The 15,751-nt window shown below is 50.6% G+C and overlaps 2 long non-coding RNA genes across 2 annotated transcripts; one reads left to right on the top strand and one right to left on the bottom strand.

The window, feature by feature from the left end:
* Positions 1-1,942: 1,942 nt before the first annotated feature.
* Positions 1,943-4,558, bottom strand: LOC121141885. The gene is made up of 3 exons (XR_005878814.1): positions 4,001-4,558; positions 3,762-3,897; positions 1,943-2,972 (listed from the first exon to the last, which is right to left on the bottom strand). It is a non-coding gene; the product is annotated as an uncharacterized LOC121141885 (long non-coding RNA).
* On the top strand, positions 4,166-6,368 carry LOC121141884. Its single transcript, XR_005878813.1, has 3 exons — positions 4,166-4,338; positions 5,038-5,173; positions 5,429-6,368. It is a non-coding gene; the product is annotated as an uncharacterized LOC121141884 (long non-coding RNA).
* Positions 6,369-15,751: the final 9,383 nt, after the last annotated feature.

Genomic DNA, 15,751 nt, shown 5'->3' with positions numbered 1-15,751 from the left:
AAGCAGTAATCCACAACCATGGATGGCATGGGGAGTCCTCTGTCCAGAGAGTTAGGTCTCAGGTCAGACCACCATTGAGGTCTTATCCTACACACTGTTCACCTCATTCATAGCCATCCGTAGGGGGAAACTTAGTACTCCTCCATTAGCCATGTGGTGTATTAGAGGCGCATACAGAGGAGGTAATAAAAGGGCGGTTTACCGCACTGCTAACCACACCCACTTTAGGCGTGACTAAAGACGTATACTGATGTAGGCGGTGAACTACGCCACTAGCCAGGCCCACTTTTAGGCATGGCTAGGGGCGTGTACGGAGGAAGGAATTAAAGACTGAGCAGCGGAACCTCTCACTTTTCTTTGGCTTCCAGTTCGGTGGTGGAAAACTGCTCGGCTCCTCAGGGTTGTTCGCTTCTCTCTAGTGAGTAATTTCTGCAATAAACAGTTACTATGCCCTCGATAGCTGTGCCGCCTATCCTTGTAGCATCAGCCATCCACCCCTCTCCCCATCCTAGAGCACTCTGGCTGCTTCCAGGGATGCCGGCTGCTTGGCGGACTTAGCCACCCTCTTGGAAAGAAGCCGTTTTCCCTCTGAGGGCACTGTCCACCGTCACCTCTTCCTCGACGCCTCCCTTAAATCTCCTGGTGATGGGACAAGGACAGTGGCACCAAGGGCTGGCCTAGGGCTGCCCACAGTCCATCAGATCAGCTGTCTCTGTGGCCCTGACAGAGCGTCTTTCCAAGTGGCCGCTGTTTGTGAATCCAGGTTAGACGTCTTTCTGAAGCTCTGATTGCCTAAGTACCAACACCTACCAAGGTTCTTTCAATCTTCCCATGCCTACAGGCTGCAGTGTTATCTTGTGATAACCCCAACACCCGGAAGTGAGTTAGTCCTTTCTGAGAACGCACCCCGGTTTGAGAACAGGAAATGTTTTCAAATGACGTTAAGGTTTTCACTTGCTTGTTTGATTTTCCCATTCAGGGATTAAGTACTTAGAAGTTGACATGTTTCCAGTCCCTTTCCCCAGAAGGGCTTTTGAGGCAGTACTGAGAAACAAAACAAAACAAAACAAACAAACAAACAAAAAAAGCAACAGCTAAATCCTGAGCAGACTTAAGGTCCAAAAACTGAGCTGGGCATGGTGGTGGCTTACCTGGAGCCCCAGAACTGGGGAAGCCAAGGCAGAGAGTGAGTCCCTAGAGTTTGGATCTAGATCTACAATCTACAACATATCTGGTTATATGTCAATTAATATTTAATTCTGATTGCCTATTGGCATAAAATGTAAGTTGTCGGAATGAATTGGGCATGAATTCACAAGTTTATGGAAATTTGATCCTTTGTCACAAGGGTGGCAAACATTTCTACTCTGACTTCTTGGCTTCACAAGACACAGGGAAGTTGGGATGGTGGTCACCTGAGCTTCATCTGTTCCCCTTCAGTCTCTGGGCTGACCGGGTGTGGAGAGCTGGCCTAGGGCTCTGTCAGTACACTGATCTGAGAGGCTCCACAGTAGCCGGACAGCTTGAGTGGGAAGCCATCTTGTTTGGCTTGGACACGCCGCTCCCTATTGCAAGAGACTCGGAGAAACGGGAGAGGTGATAAACCAAGGGGAATAGCCTCCCTGAGGCTGGAGCCCTAGACCTATGCAAGCCAGCCTCCCCTTCTCACCAGTAGGTGGCACTTCCTCCCACCGCAAACCTCTCCACCTTCCACTGGGTTGGACTTGAAGTACCAGTGGGCCATTCCAGTCTGATGCAGACATAGATTTGAGACTTTATCCAAGCACAGCCCGTGTCTCTGGGTGACGTCCTAGGGGACTAACCTGTCAAATGTGGCCCTGTGGGGCCGGAGAACAACGTGTGAATCCACCCTGTTGGCCCCAGGAAGCCCACCCCCAGGTATTGGTTGGTCCCCCCCCCCCATACAATGAAGAATGCGTTTGAGAGGGGGCATTTTTCTCAGCCCTGCAATTTTCTGTCTTGTCAGAAGTGCCAGGAACAAGAAGTCCCTGGTTATGCTTGACACCAACACGAGTGGGACAGCCGTGCGATGAAATCAAGTGTATGGATGGCTGTCTGTCTGCCGAGAGATTCAGGGACCCAGAGATCGCGCTCCAGACTCATGGGTGCCCTCTGACAGGAGGGGCCCCAGCACGCCACAATATGCAGTCTTTCATGGTACCAGGGATGCCCCAAGAGTGCCTGCCCCCTTCCTCATCCCACTCTCGTTCCCCCACAGACAGAGGTGTACGAGGCACTATCTCATGTGTAGCTGGGCGCTGGGATCATTGTCAGTCGCTGGCTAGATGTCCTCTAAGGCTATCCCTTGTTCAACTCTGATTTCTGAGTCCTGGGTTATAGCATCACGCAGTGTAGTGATGAAGACCATTGTTGGGGAGGACTTGCAGATGATGAAGGCAGCTGTGGTTAGATCTGAGTACACATGCGTGCGCGTGTGAACACACACACACACACACACACAGCGACTTAGAGCTGCGCAGTGTGACCTTATTTCAAAAGAGGATCTTTGTAGATGAAGTTAGTTGAATTCCCGTGAAGTCCTATTAGGTGAAGCTAGTCCCTGATTCCAGTGTCGCTGACGACATCATAAGAAAAGACAGTACACAGACACACACAGGGAAGGGACCATGGGCAGGCGAGGGAGAGGCAGGAAGGGTGCTGCAGAAAGTCTGGGAACCCCGAGGAAGGCTGACACCACCAGAAGCAGGAAGAGGCGGGGAAGCACCCTTCCCCTGAGTGCTCACGTGGGAGCTCGGCTCTGCTGACGCATGAATTGAAATATTGAAATGCTCATGTGGGAGCTGGCTCTGCTGATACATGAGTCGAAGGTTCCAGTCTCTGGGCCAGTGAGAGGGTAACACATTTCTGATGGTTTAAGTGCCACCCACTGTCTTCATGATACATTGTTACTGAATCCCCCGGAAATGAATAGCAGAGTCCTGCTTGGGTGCCTGTGGGAGAGAGCTGTGTTAGTCACTCTTACTACTGTGACAGGACTCCTGACGATGGAGGAGGAAGGGTTTGTCCATGGTCATGCTCTGGGCGATATTACAGCCCATCACTGTGGCAGGAAGGCCCGGGGGTGGGTAGAGGGGGCAGGAGTCTCTTCAGTCTGAGGCCGTGGAAACATAAGGCCATGGGCTATGTTGCTGAGACTAGAAGTGAGTTAGCCTGTAACCCTCCGATCCTACTCAGAGGGCCCTACACCTGCCTTCCAAATCCTTATGCCCAAAGGTTGCAAAACCGTGCCTGCCTTCCAAGCCTTATGCCCAAAGGTTGCAAAACTGTGCCAGCAGGTCCAAACACGTGAGTCTACGGGGCATGCTCTGCATCCGACATAGCTGACCCTCCCGAGCCTTGCTTCCCCTCCTCTGTCAAATGCCGGGGCTGCGTGGCGCTGCCTTCTATACCCTTTCAATCCATTCAGCGTTCATCCCTGGCTCAAGCTGCCGGGCTCAGCCCCAGTGATAATATTTGAGAACAGTCCCCAAGCCCAGAAATGCACACGGTCTCTATTAGTCACTGCCTCATTGTTGTGACAAAAATATTTGACAAAAGTAACTTAGGGGCAAGGGTTTATTTTGGCTCACAGCCTGAATGCACAGGGAAGTCATGGCGACAGATACATGGCAGCTGGCCCTGTGGCATCTGTAGCCAGGAAACAATGAATGAGAGTGGAAGGCCAGCGCTCAGCTTCTCACTCGGTCCGGGACCCCGGCCCATCGGACGGTGACACTCACCTTTAGAGTAGGTTCTGCGGTTAAGTCTCACAGGCGTACTTCCATGACACGTTTAACCCCGTCACGTCGTCGACAGTCAGTGCCCACCGTAGCTCGCACACCAGGGCAGGTTCTTGGCTTGGATGCTGCTTATCACCTGCTTCAGGAAGTTTTGGTAGACATTTTGCTTTCTGAAGGGGCCACTCCCCACATTTAGGGCACGCATGACATCTGTAACTACAGGAACGGTGTCTACTCACCTGACCGATCATGCTCAGCGAGGACAATGGGATGCCTGTCCACAGAACAGGTCCCTTACCTTCATCACAGCTTTCAGAGGTGTAAGCAGTAAAAGGGGCCCCCATAGGTCCATAGGGAGGGGCACTATTAGGAGGTGTGGCCTTATTGGAGCAGGCATGGCTTTGTTGGGTGAAGTGTGTCACTAGGTCTCAGAAGCTCAAGCCCAGACTCAGTGACTCACAGCCACAGAAGGACATGCTGCCCCGGGAGAACCCTCAGCTCCTACTCCAGCACCACTTCTGCCTGCAACGCCCCTGTGCTTCCTGCCGTGATGATAACGGGCTGAACCTCCGAAACTGTAAGCCAGCCACAGTGAAATGTTTTCCTTATTAAGAGTTGCTGTGGCCATGGTGTCTCCTCACAGCCGTGGAAACCCTGACTGAACCTTCCTCCACCTACACCTCAGCTCGCTTCACCAACGAGTAGCACACACGCCTTGGAAGGAAGTATGTCCAGGAAACATGGATGTGGAGAAGTCCAGGCGTGTTTTCCCCTGCAGTACCTAATGCAGAGTATTTGTTTTTGATCATGGTGATCATGGCGATGACACTGGTGTGTGTGTGTGTGTGTGTGTGTATACGTGCTCCTGTGTGTGTGTTACATACAGAGGCCAGAGGAGGCCACCAGAGGCTCTCCTCTCATTGCTCGCTACCTCATTTAAGAGGAGATCTCTCACTGAACTGAAAGTCTGCTTTGTGAGCCGAGGAGACATGCCTGCCTCTGCCCTTCCCCCCCCATCCCCACCATAACACTGGGTTTGCAACTGCATGCAGTCGTGCCTGGCTTTCTATGTGGCTGCTGGGGATTAAAACTCAGGCCCTCACGCTTGCTCTCTTACCCTGAGAGCCTTCTGCTTAGCCCTGAAGTAGCTGTCTCCTACACCATGCAACCAAGGTCACACGCTTACCAGCTCAGCACACACAGCAACCGGCCATGGCCCTCACCCCTGAAGCTGCTCCCCTACATTTTTCCTTTTAGCTGATATTTTTTTTTCCAGGTGTTTCATCACAGTGACAGAAATCTGACTCATCTACAAGAAGTTGACGTGTTCCATATCTGGCTGTTTTGTTCAAGGTCACAGAGGCCAGAAAGGGAAGGAATTGGCTGAAGCTGGAGTCCCATAGAGGTTTGAGGTCAGCTCCTGGGGTCTAAACTTCTCTTCTCTGACCGCTCTAACTCACCGTCTTTCCTTTGAAGGGCTCATCCGATTAGTCCACACCCACCCAGGGGACCCTCCTTTACACACAGCTGATGGAATCAGACATTTCCAGAATGGAGTCCATGCACTCAGATCAGCTGGCTAGGGAGGGACTTGCATTGTGCATTCCAACTCCCTTCACCTTTGTCCCGTCACGTGACCCAATCACAGGAATCGTGTTTATTCGCAGGTTCTACCCAGCCTCAGGAGTCGGGGCATGTATACAGGGCCTGGGAATACCAGGAGCCATCTTAGAATACCGCTGCCATGGACAAGCTGGAGTCCTTGTGATGAACGCTCTGGAGGAAGTTTCCACCAGCAATGCTCAACCCCTGAGTGAGGTCAACAGAGGCTGCATTGCCAGACCTCTTAGGTGTTCCCAAGCCAAGCCGTGGCATCAGATGTCTGCGGCCTATCTTCTTGGCGAGCTCCCTCCAGACTCTCTTACTGTTAATCCTCGGGCTCAAACACCGTGGGGCGGGAAGGTCTGACATTCCCTGAAGTCCACTTGACCTGATTCCCAGGTTCCTCTGACAAAGCAAGAGTTTGTTGACCTCTACATCTTGGCACTAAGTGTACTTATTTACTCAGTTTTTTCTTTCTCCAAAGGGTGGGGAGAGAGGGTGGAGCCGAAGGAAGGATTTTTGTTGGTCAGTGAGGGGCTTTGCTATGACTTCTGTCTGAGTTGAGCAGGTGGCCAAAGTGTCTCAGTACAACGCAGACACGACTCTCCTTCAGTCCTCCCTGATTACATGGGGGGGGGATCTGTCCAAATAAGAACACTAAGGGAGTGACCAGACTCCTGTGGACATGGCAGCCGAGCGATGCCTGCCTGTGCCACGGCAGGTCGCCGGGGCAGAAGCCACATGGGCAGAAACCGAGTCCCCAGGCCTTGAAGCTCTTGGTGAAGAGTGAGGGACTCAGCACCTCTGAGATTTGCTTTAACAGTCCTGTTCTGTGTGACATTTTGAATATCTGACCGTGTGGCCTGAGCAGCTACGTCATGACGTCACAGCTTTTGAAAGAGGCCCCTTTCAAGGAAATGACAAACAAGGGTTTTGTTACTCTGGGAGATCACATTCTGGTGAGAGGTATCATTATTTGTTTAATTAAATTAACATTTCACATGGTATGGCCCACTCTTCCGATTCTTGGGATCTTACGTCCTGGGGAACACAATGAAATCGTGGCTTTCCAGGCAAGTTGGTTTTGTCCTCAGACATGACTTCCTTTGGTCAAGTTGGAGGAGACGGCAGTGTCCTTGGTAAGAAATGACTGCATAGTCTCAGTCACAGAGTGCCTTCACAGATGACAAGCTCGATACCCTTGTCAGGAAGCACCTTTTCTGGGGACACTGGGTTCCCTGTTAATGTGATGGTTATAAAGGCACACACTCCCATCTTGTCCTGAAGGCCAGACCCAAAGAAATGCTCTTGTGAGTTTAGGAGTTAACTTGGCTTCATGATGACTCTCTAGAAAACAGCAGTGGCTTGATCTGAAATGACTGAGTTTGAGGAGGTGTGACATTTACCCCCAGGACATCTTGATAAAGAAAAAACGTCTCATCTCTCTGAGACATCTTGGGGTTGCCCTGTCTGGTAGGGCTGATCAGACTACTGGTTGACCTGGTAGCAGCGCTCTCCCTTCTGAGAAAGAGATTGGCACTTTGGAGGCATCTGAAGATCCGTTCCACTTTGTTAAGAGAAGTGTGAGTAGCAGGGTCTCTCACAGGCAGAACCTTTAACTGTGACACCTCTGTGCTTCCAGCTCCATAGTCGGGGCTCGGTGTCACTGAATGCTTCCCTACTGTAGGAAGTGTGACCCTTACTATCTGGGATGCAAGAGGTGTTCCCAGGGTGCTCAATGGCGGCTGGCCAGTCTTGGGCGTCTTCCAAGCTAACAACTACTAAGTCATTTAATTCTTACCTAGAACTCAGAACATCATTAATAGTTAACGCCCGAAGCTAATTTCGGCATCACAGACAAGTTCAGAGGAATGAGATTTCCCAGCAACCCAGCCCTCTCCCCCTCTCGCCCCATCCTGTCCTGAGACTTTCTGTGGTCCCCTTTGCGCAAGCACATCTGCGTGTAGCAGGATCAGTGACATCAAACAGATGTGGCTTCAGATCCACTCTTCGTGAGAGGGGATGGAGAAGGAAGTTGGGGCAGATGAGAATCAGGGAGGGGAGAGGGAGGAGTTAGCAGTGCGATTACTCAACACTTGGATTTTTAATCAAGGGATCTTGGTAATGAACAATATATCCTTTGTTGGGCACAAAAAGAAAAATGCAAACCAGAAGCCAGTAGAGATTTAGTAAACAGAGCAATCTATAGGGCCCCGGAGGGGCATGTGTGCACAATGGTTGTTTTAAACTCTGGGAGAGACAGGCTTTGGTTCAACGGTCAATGCCAGTCTCCTTTGGCAGTATCTTGCATTGACCAGGAGTCAACGCAGAACATTTTGGATTAACTTGGATGATTAATGCTCACAAACAGTAGGCCTGCTGTGTTTATTGTATTCACTGAGCTTTAAGATAATAAAAAAGGCTTATTTGGGACAAAGCCTTCCTCCTTTGAAAGGCTCTCAGAGTTGTGATTAGTCCTTTCAGGTGAGGGATGGCAGAGTGGTCACTACGGGTACTGGAACTCCCAGACAGTTGTCCACATTCCTTTAAGGACAGCCACCTCTAGACGGCTAATTTCCCACCATTACATTGCTGGTCTGCCATTTCTTTCTATCTGGGATCCAGACAGTTAATTATGACTCAAGATGACTGGGCAAAGAGCTGCATAGCCTTGGGCAAGTTATTTAATTTCGTTGAATTTCAATTTGCTCCTCTGTGAAAGACTTTTCCCACTCAGCTTGGAGCTCTGATAAGAATGCTCATGAAAATGCATGAAAACCCGAGAAACTGGTGAAAGCCCTTGTCAAGGGTTTCTCCCAGGTGCCGGGAGAGCTTTCTGTGTATTTCCACACCAGACGCAATGGGCACACACCAAATTCAGAGGGGGTATGAATTTGGACAACACTTGAAACGTGAAGGAGGCCACAGGAGGCAGGGAGCTGGGCAGGACGTTGGGTTGCAGCTGGTTGGATGTAGGACAAGCCACTTCTCTCCTCCAAATCACACACCTGGCATTTTGACTTTGCAAGAAGAAATGGGAATGAAATAATTCTGACTGCCAACAAAACAGTGTTGTGGAGAGCTACACAACTCCAAAATGGCTTTAACAGGAACGGCCTAGTCCTGTCCCAGATGCCTTTTGTCCCTCCCTTCCCTAAAGACAACACTTTCACCTGGGAGTTCGGGAAGAGGTCCATCTGAGTCCAGGTCACCTCAGAAGCCATAAGAAAGTGCAGAGCACTCATGTCTAGCCGGGGTCACTTCATTCATCCAGCTGAGAAGACACATGATAAGCCAAGCAAGGCACAAGCCATCGTTCTGCTGTACTTGTTTCCATCGTGTTCTGTCTTACCTTCTAGATAGCCAGCCACCATTAGAGGTGACCACAAACCTGAAGAGAGAGTCATCTCTTGAAAGCAGCCAGGATTCTGGGAGACTCCGAAGAGGTAGGACAGAGGAGATGTCCATTATGTTGATGGCAGTCGCCTTAACCACCAACCTTCTAAACTACTTCAACTGGGAAACTCTTGAAAGAGACGAGACACGCCTAAGAGGCTGAACGACCCCACCCCGCTTTGCAACCGGCCACTCACAGCCAAGTGCTGTGCCCCCCCCACCAGTCCTTGATGAAGCTTCTTACAAAACAATGTGTTTTAGGTTCCTTGGTCATTGGTGACCCTGCTAGTTCTCAGGCTTGGTCTCAGGGGCTGGCAGAGCTGGAGGCAGACCTGAGGGCTACCACCTGGAAATCCTGGCTCAGCAGTGAGCTGGCAAACGAGCCTTCTGTGAAACACAGGAGTGCCCTTCCAATGGTGTTGAAGCCCAGCTTTTTAGAACTCTGTGTTTAATGTCGATACATAATTGTACATATTTTTATGGGGCACAGTGTTAGCTCCTGATACATGGTGTTTATGTTACATAATAGTCAGATTAGGGTATTTCACTGATCCGTCATACAGTTGTTATCTCTTTCTGATGAGAATGCTCAAGATCATTTCTTCCAGGTATTTGGCATGTTTGGTGTGGTCGTTGTTAGCCAGGTACCCTTGCTGCGCGCTGAAGTGTCACGGTGCATTCTTCCTCTCCAGTTCTAACTGAATGGTTACCATCCTCCCCCTCCTCAGCCTCTGCGAACCTCCATTCTAGTCTCATCTCCCGTGGCAGGATCCAGGTCCTTAGAGTTCCACACATGAGGCGTCACTTGTCTTCCTGCGCCTGGATCACCACGGGGAACACGGAGGTGACATTCCATTATTTGTTCTTTCCTTTGAGATTAGAAAACCAGCTTCAGTAAATCTCCCCACTTGCAGGTGCCTGGGAGCTGATAACTCCTTGTGTGTCGTGGGTGGAGATCCTTTTATGAAGGGGCCCGCCTCCTGCTTTGTGACACTAACGAGCAATAGCGGGCCTCCTCTCTGGGCAAGTATCTGAAGTCACCCTGAGGCAGGGAGGGGGGACACCACGAGATGGATCTAACACTGGGATGTGGGGAGTATGACGATTTCAGGTTCAAGTGTCCCTCGGGGGCTGAAACTCAGGAAGTCAGAGGTAAGCTTGAGAATGTCACTAGGAGAGCACAGTTAGCAAGTCAATGGTAGACTGAGACTAGAAAGTTCTAGAAAGAGTCTGGAGACAGTTTAGAACATTCTCTAGTTCCCTGTTTCTCCAAGCTGGCTTTCCCGTACTGGTGTGCTGTCTTGCCTGTGTTTCTTCCTCTTTTGCTTAGCCCTTCCTTGGGGATCAGCAGCAACTGGAACTGACCACCATGAGCTCAGGATGTGAACAGCGGCCACGGTTGTGACCGGGATCTAGGATTTCATCATTGAGGATGATACAAGGGTCCTCTGAGGGTGTGAACTACTTGTCCCTTAGCTGGTGACCGTGGCCATGGCAGGTAGTCCCCACGTGTGCTCCTTGGATTGGCAGTGGTGGCACCACACTGACATTTGTGCAATGGAAGTTGGCTAAGTTAGAAACCACCACCCTTATTTATTTCTGCTCCCCGGAGAAGTCACCTGTTTGCTAAAGTTTGGGAAGTGCTGTGTTAGAGGTAAGCTTGAGAATGTCACTAGGAGAGCACAGTTAGCAAGTCAATGGTAGATTGAGACTAGAAAGTTCTAGAAAGAGTCTGGAGACAGTTTAGGACAATGCACGCCTCTTAGGAGACCTGTGAGAAGTTTGGAGAGTCAGTTGCCCCCATAGCAGTGGCCTCAGAGGCGGAAAGGAATGAATGGTTGTCCTCAGGTCACCACTCAGCTATTGACTCTGAGAGCCTCTATCTGATGGGGGAGGAGGAGAAATATTTTCAGCCTGCACTACAGTACAAGCCTCAAGCTATTTGGCATGACTCAGGCTGTTGGGAAACAACCGTGCTCTGAGGACAGCCTGACATGTCACTCCAGCTAGGGCCAAGCTGTTCTTTTAAAGGAAAAGCTTTGAGCGGATTCTGAACTTGCAAGAGTCCAGCAACCAGCAAGAGGCAACAGAAGGTTGAGTCACATGACCTCACCAAGGCCACTCTCTGCTCAGCATTTTCACTCTGCAGCGCATGGCCCTCCTGGACCCATCCCGACCACCACCCTGGTTCTGTGCACAGCTGTATGGGTGCCTGGAAGCTAAGACGTAGATCTGCAGTGACTTGGCACAAAGGACTTCTGAGTTATTCAGGAATGTCATTTCCCTGGTCATCCGGGGCTAGAGCATTTTACTGCATTTCAGTGTTTGAAACAGAATGAAGTATGAGAAAGCTCGGTATTGGGAGTTTGCTATTGACCAGACACACCATTTCCAATCATGCTGAATGACAGAGAACTTCCTGCAATACAGCAACTGCTATTTGCGAAAGCAGCAGCACAGGCTGGCATGGACCAAGGACAGTCTCAGGCACTGTGTTATGGCTTTCGGCTCATTATCTGTGTCACCCTTGTAGGTTCCTACAGGGCAAGCTTATTACTGCTTCCATCTTACAGGTGAGTGGACTGAACCATGGAGGAGGCGAGCGACATCTTCCAAGTTACACATGAAAAAATTAAAGTGAAACCAGGCATGCACACACACACACACACATACACACCTCCAGCACACCAACACACACACACACCCAACACACAGACACATCCTAACACACACACACAACACACACACAGACACACCAACACACACAACACACACCAACAAACACATACACCAACACACACCAACACACACACAACATACACACACACACACACACAGAGATCCTAGTGAAAAATGGAATGGCATCTTAAGATAGCATGGTGAGTTTCTGTGTGTTGAGAAACTTGTAGAAACATCTGTTTCCTTGAGCAGAGCAGGAAGGAACGCCTTCTTCACAGGATGGGGGTGAAGAAGAAACGACTGAATTTGTTGAGATGCTCTGCTCACCGTATTCAGGGTCAAGCGTTTCTGAGAGTTGCTGGGTTCAAGTCCATCCTCAGAATTTCCGGTGCAATCCATTTTTTTCCCCACTCATGAGCTGATTCTTCTCCAAGCCCACCAATCAGCTTCCTTAATAATCGTCATCTGTCTGGCTAGGTGAACTACTCCCGGTTTTGCATGAAGCAGCTGCTGGCAGACTTGGACCACTTAGCCGCTCTGGCAGATGGATGCTGGCAACCTTGAAAATAAAGACGTCCTGTCTTAGGGCTGTGTTCAGTTGCCCAGGCACTGTTGGGAGTCACATTTTTCCTTTGACCTTTCCCACAGCCCTTGCAGCAGAGGTCCAGGGCCCCTGATAATACAGACCTTTCTTCAGCGTGGGTACCTTAGGAACCCGCAGGCTGAATGAACCCTTTTACCTATAACTCCGCTGGCTGCGACCCCTTGCTCTCCAGGTTCTGCTTTAAGTGAATTGTTAGGTAAAGCTGGGAGCGTGAGTCGGGTGAAACTTCCAAGGTCCGCGGAGAAGCTTCGTGCTGGAAATGAAATTAATGTTTTCCCCCCTTCCTCGAGCTTTCTAGAATGAGCAGGTCAATGGAAGCACCCTTGAGTGACTCCTGTCCAAATCTGGAACTTCTCCCAGAGGACAGAATCTTCGAATGAATCTGAAGTGTGGGGATTAGGAAACAGATAGACTGCTTTTCTCTCACTGCAGCAAAACACGCATCACATGAAATTTGCTGCCAGTCACCTTCAGTTCATCTAAGACGCGCGTGACCATGACAGCCTCCTAGGTCTAGATGCCCAAGAAGTCTGAAGGAGACTCTGCCTCCCTTGGGCAGTCATTCTCCATGTTCCCATGCACCCAGACCCGGGCGGCCACACACTTGTCTCTGCAGACCTGTCCTTCCTGGACGTTTCCATAGGAGACTAATAGGCACTTCTGAATATGAAAGTCTGCAATCCTCTAGCCCATCGTCCATCAGCACGGCTCCCCTCCTGCCCACAGATGCCATCTTTGTTTGTAGAACCTTCTAGAACTCATAGATCCCTGTACTAGGACACCTGGCATATATCGTATTTCCTATTTCATGACCAGTGACGTTCCACACACAATACGATGTTCCTTGTTCTTAGTCCCTTACCAAAACATCCCGGTCTTGAGCTCACATCAGCACCGGACAGCTTCCTCATTCTTTCTCAGAGCTGTGTCTGAGTTTGTTGTCCAGGTGCCCCACGCCTTATTTAGCCAAGCTTTTCTTGATGGGCATCTGAGTTTATTTCCAACTCCCAGCCCTTGCATGTGAGGCTGTGAGGAGTCATCTTGCACCCACGTCACTTTCTGAATATCTGGTGGCACAGACTCCGAAGAGTGGCTCAAGGGAATCGTGTATGATTCCCGTGACCCTCCGTGTCTACTGCTTGCCAGCCTCACCGAAAGCTGCCAGGCAGCATCTTGCCCAAGTTCGTTTCTTCTCTAGGCGGACAAGGCTTTCTTCTGGGCGCAGCCTCTCCCCAGCCCTTTGTGTCTTTGTTCACTGCTCTGAGAATAGACTCTTTATGGCCACATCCGCGCACACCCTCACATAAATTACGGCTGCGTCTCGGCTGGGTTCCTGTCGCCGCAGTAAACACCACCACGACAGCAAGCAGCCTGTGGAGGAAAGGGGTATTTCTTCTTACAGACCTCAGGTCACAGTTCCCCACGGAGGGAAGCCAGGGCAAGAACTCAAGGCGGAAACCTGAAGGCAGGAACTGAAGCAGAGGCCATGGAAGCTCCTCTGGCTTCCTCAGCCTGCTGTCTTTTACAGCTCGGAACCATTACTACCCAGGGGCAGTACAGCCCTCGGTGGGCTGGACCGTGCCACACCGGTCATTAACCCCACAGGCCGGTCTGATGGAGTCGTTTTCTCAGTTGAGGCCCATCTTCCCAGACAACATTAGCATGTGTCAAGGTGACAAGAGGTCCCAAGCGAGACAGGCTGTGAGGTTCCGCCTGCTAATTCTTGCCCTGCTGTAGCCGCCATCCAATCTTCATTCAGCTCCCTCCAAGTACCGCGCCCGGGCTCCAATAGTCGATTTCAAATTATTATGGAAACTGGGATCAGAAAGCGTGTGGGGTGCAGTGGCAGGGGGTGGGCTCATTGCACCTGTTCATCAGCTCAGGGGCTGTCTCTGCACCCCGAGTTTACTTCTTGTTGTTGATGTAGCGTCAACCGGCAAGTTCCATACTCTTGCCTTTTGACCGTTGCCGTTAAAACCCCAAAGGTGTTTTTGGGAAAAGTTATTTCAGAATTTTATTTCACCTTAACTGACTGTCGGGTGATCTGCTGAAAACCCCTTGGCTTCCTCCCATTGGGCAGAGTGGCTTGTTGTGGACATCCCTGTCTCTGCTGGGGTGGAGGAAGTAGCAGATTTTACCTTGCACCTACCTGTCACCTTCCTAGAGCTCCTTCTCTACACACACACGCACACACACGAACACATACACACTCACACACACACGCACACACGCACAGGTACACGCACACACAGGTACACACACATACTCACAGGTACACACATACTCACAGGCACACACACACAGGTGTACACACACACACACACACACACACATACACACACACACAGGTTGCTAAGAGCCTAGAGAACAGGTTGACATTGTACAGGAGACATATTTAACATTCAGCTACCCAAGAGGGACAGTCACCTGTGTGCAGTGACACCCTCATCTATCATTTCAAATTCAGGAAAATATGTTTATCTCCCAGATGGGATGCGGTACAAGAAAAAAGTAAAGGCAAGAAAACAGGCTGCTCTGTCTAATTCCCAGCATCAGCAACAGGGTGGGACACATGCTGCTTCCCACTAAGGGAAGGAAGTTTGAGTTATTTTCTGCATGGTCCTTGAATCAAGAGTCTGTGGGGTGGCATGGGTTCCCCAGGTTTCTGCATCCGCTGCTAAGTGTGTCCCTTTTATCCCGTAACCCTAAAGCACAGCCCGGTGTCTCCTTCTCCTCTTCCCCCCTGTATCCAACACTCTGACATCCCTTCCATTTCCACCTCAGACTTCCGCTGTCTGTATAGGATCCTGGTGATGGGAGAAACTGGGATAGCATCTTCCGTTGTCTAACAGAATACCCAAGCCTGTGCGTTAAATCTTTTAAATTTATTATTTTTTGTTGCTGTTCTTTAAAAAAAACCTTATTATAAAAAAAGAGCTGCGAGTGAAAAATTCCTCTTTGAGAGTGACCCTCTTTGCCAAGCCAGACTTCCCAAGCCATTACACGGGAAGACAATGATCGGGTAAAGCGTGGCGGCTGGGCTGGCAGTACGGACTTTCAACCCAGGGCACGGGAGGCTGAGGCAGGACGGCTGCCAGTAAGAGGGCAGGGTGGCCGATGTAGTAACAAGACAAAATGTGGCTGCCTGGCTTGGGTTGGTCACCTGTGGCCCAGCACTTTGTGCTCATTCAAGTGTTCACGTGTCGTCCCAGCTCCGGTCATGAGGCGTCTGTCGCATGGGAATCAAGATTCGCTAGACTCAGTACAGCTTAAATGAAGTTTATTCGGAGAGACTGCACTTACACAAGAGGCGGGTGGCTGCCTCAGGTTACAGTTCCCAGGATCCTCCCAGCTGTCCCCTGTGACCCGGCCAGCAGCAAGAGAGAGCGAGCTCTGGGGTCTACCTCCCAGATTTAGTCCTGTCCTCTCTCAAATCCTCACCTGTGACCACGCCCACCTGGGCGTGGTCAGTGCTACAGGTATGGGCATGGGCGATATCTCACTACAGGTATCTCGAGCTCTTTCCCCAGATCTGACTCTAAGTGGTTCTAGCCACACCACACGTTGTGACGAGGACACCAGGCCACAGACTCCGGCTCTGGATTGTGGAGGAGGAGGCCATAGCCAAGGCTCTCTGCCCCCTCTTCCCGTTCCGTGAGGGCAGAAGGATCCTGGGATGGTACCCGGGCCCATTCCCCAGCTCTGTTCC

This window comes from Mesocricetus auratus, unplaced genomic scaffold (genome assembly GCF_017639785.1).
Source record: "Mesocricetus auratus isolate SY011 unplaced genomic scaffold, BCM_Maur_2.0 Super-Scaffold_100008, whole genome shotgun sequence".
NCBI lineage: Eukaryota > Metazoa > Chordata > Mammalia > Rodentia > Cricetidae > Mesocricetus > Mesocricetus auratus.
This window is presented reverse-complemented; position numbering and strand designations above follow the sequence as displayed.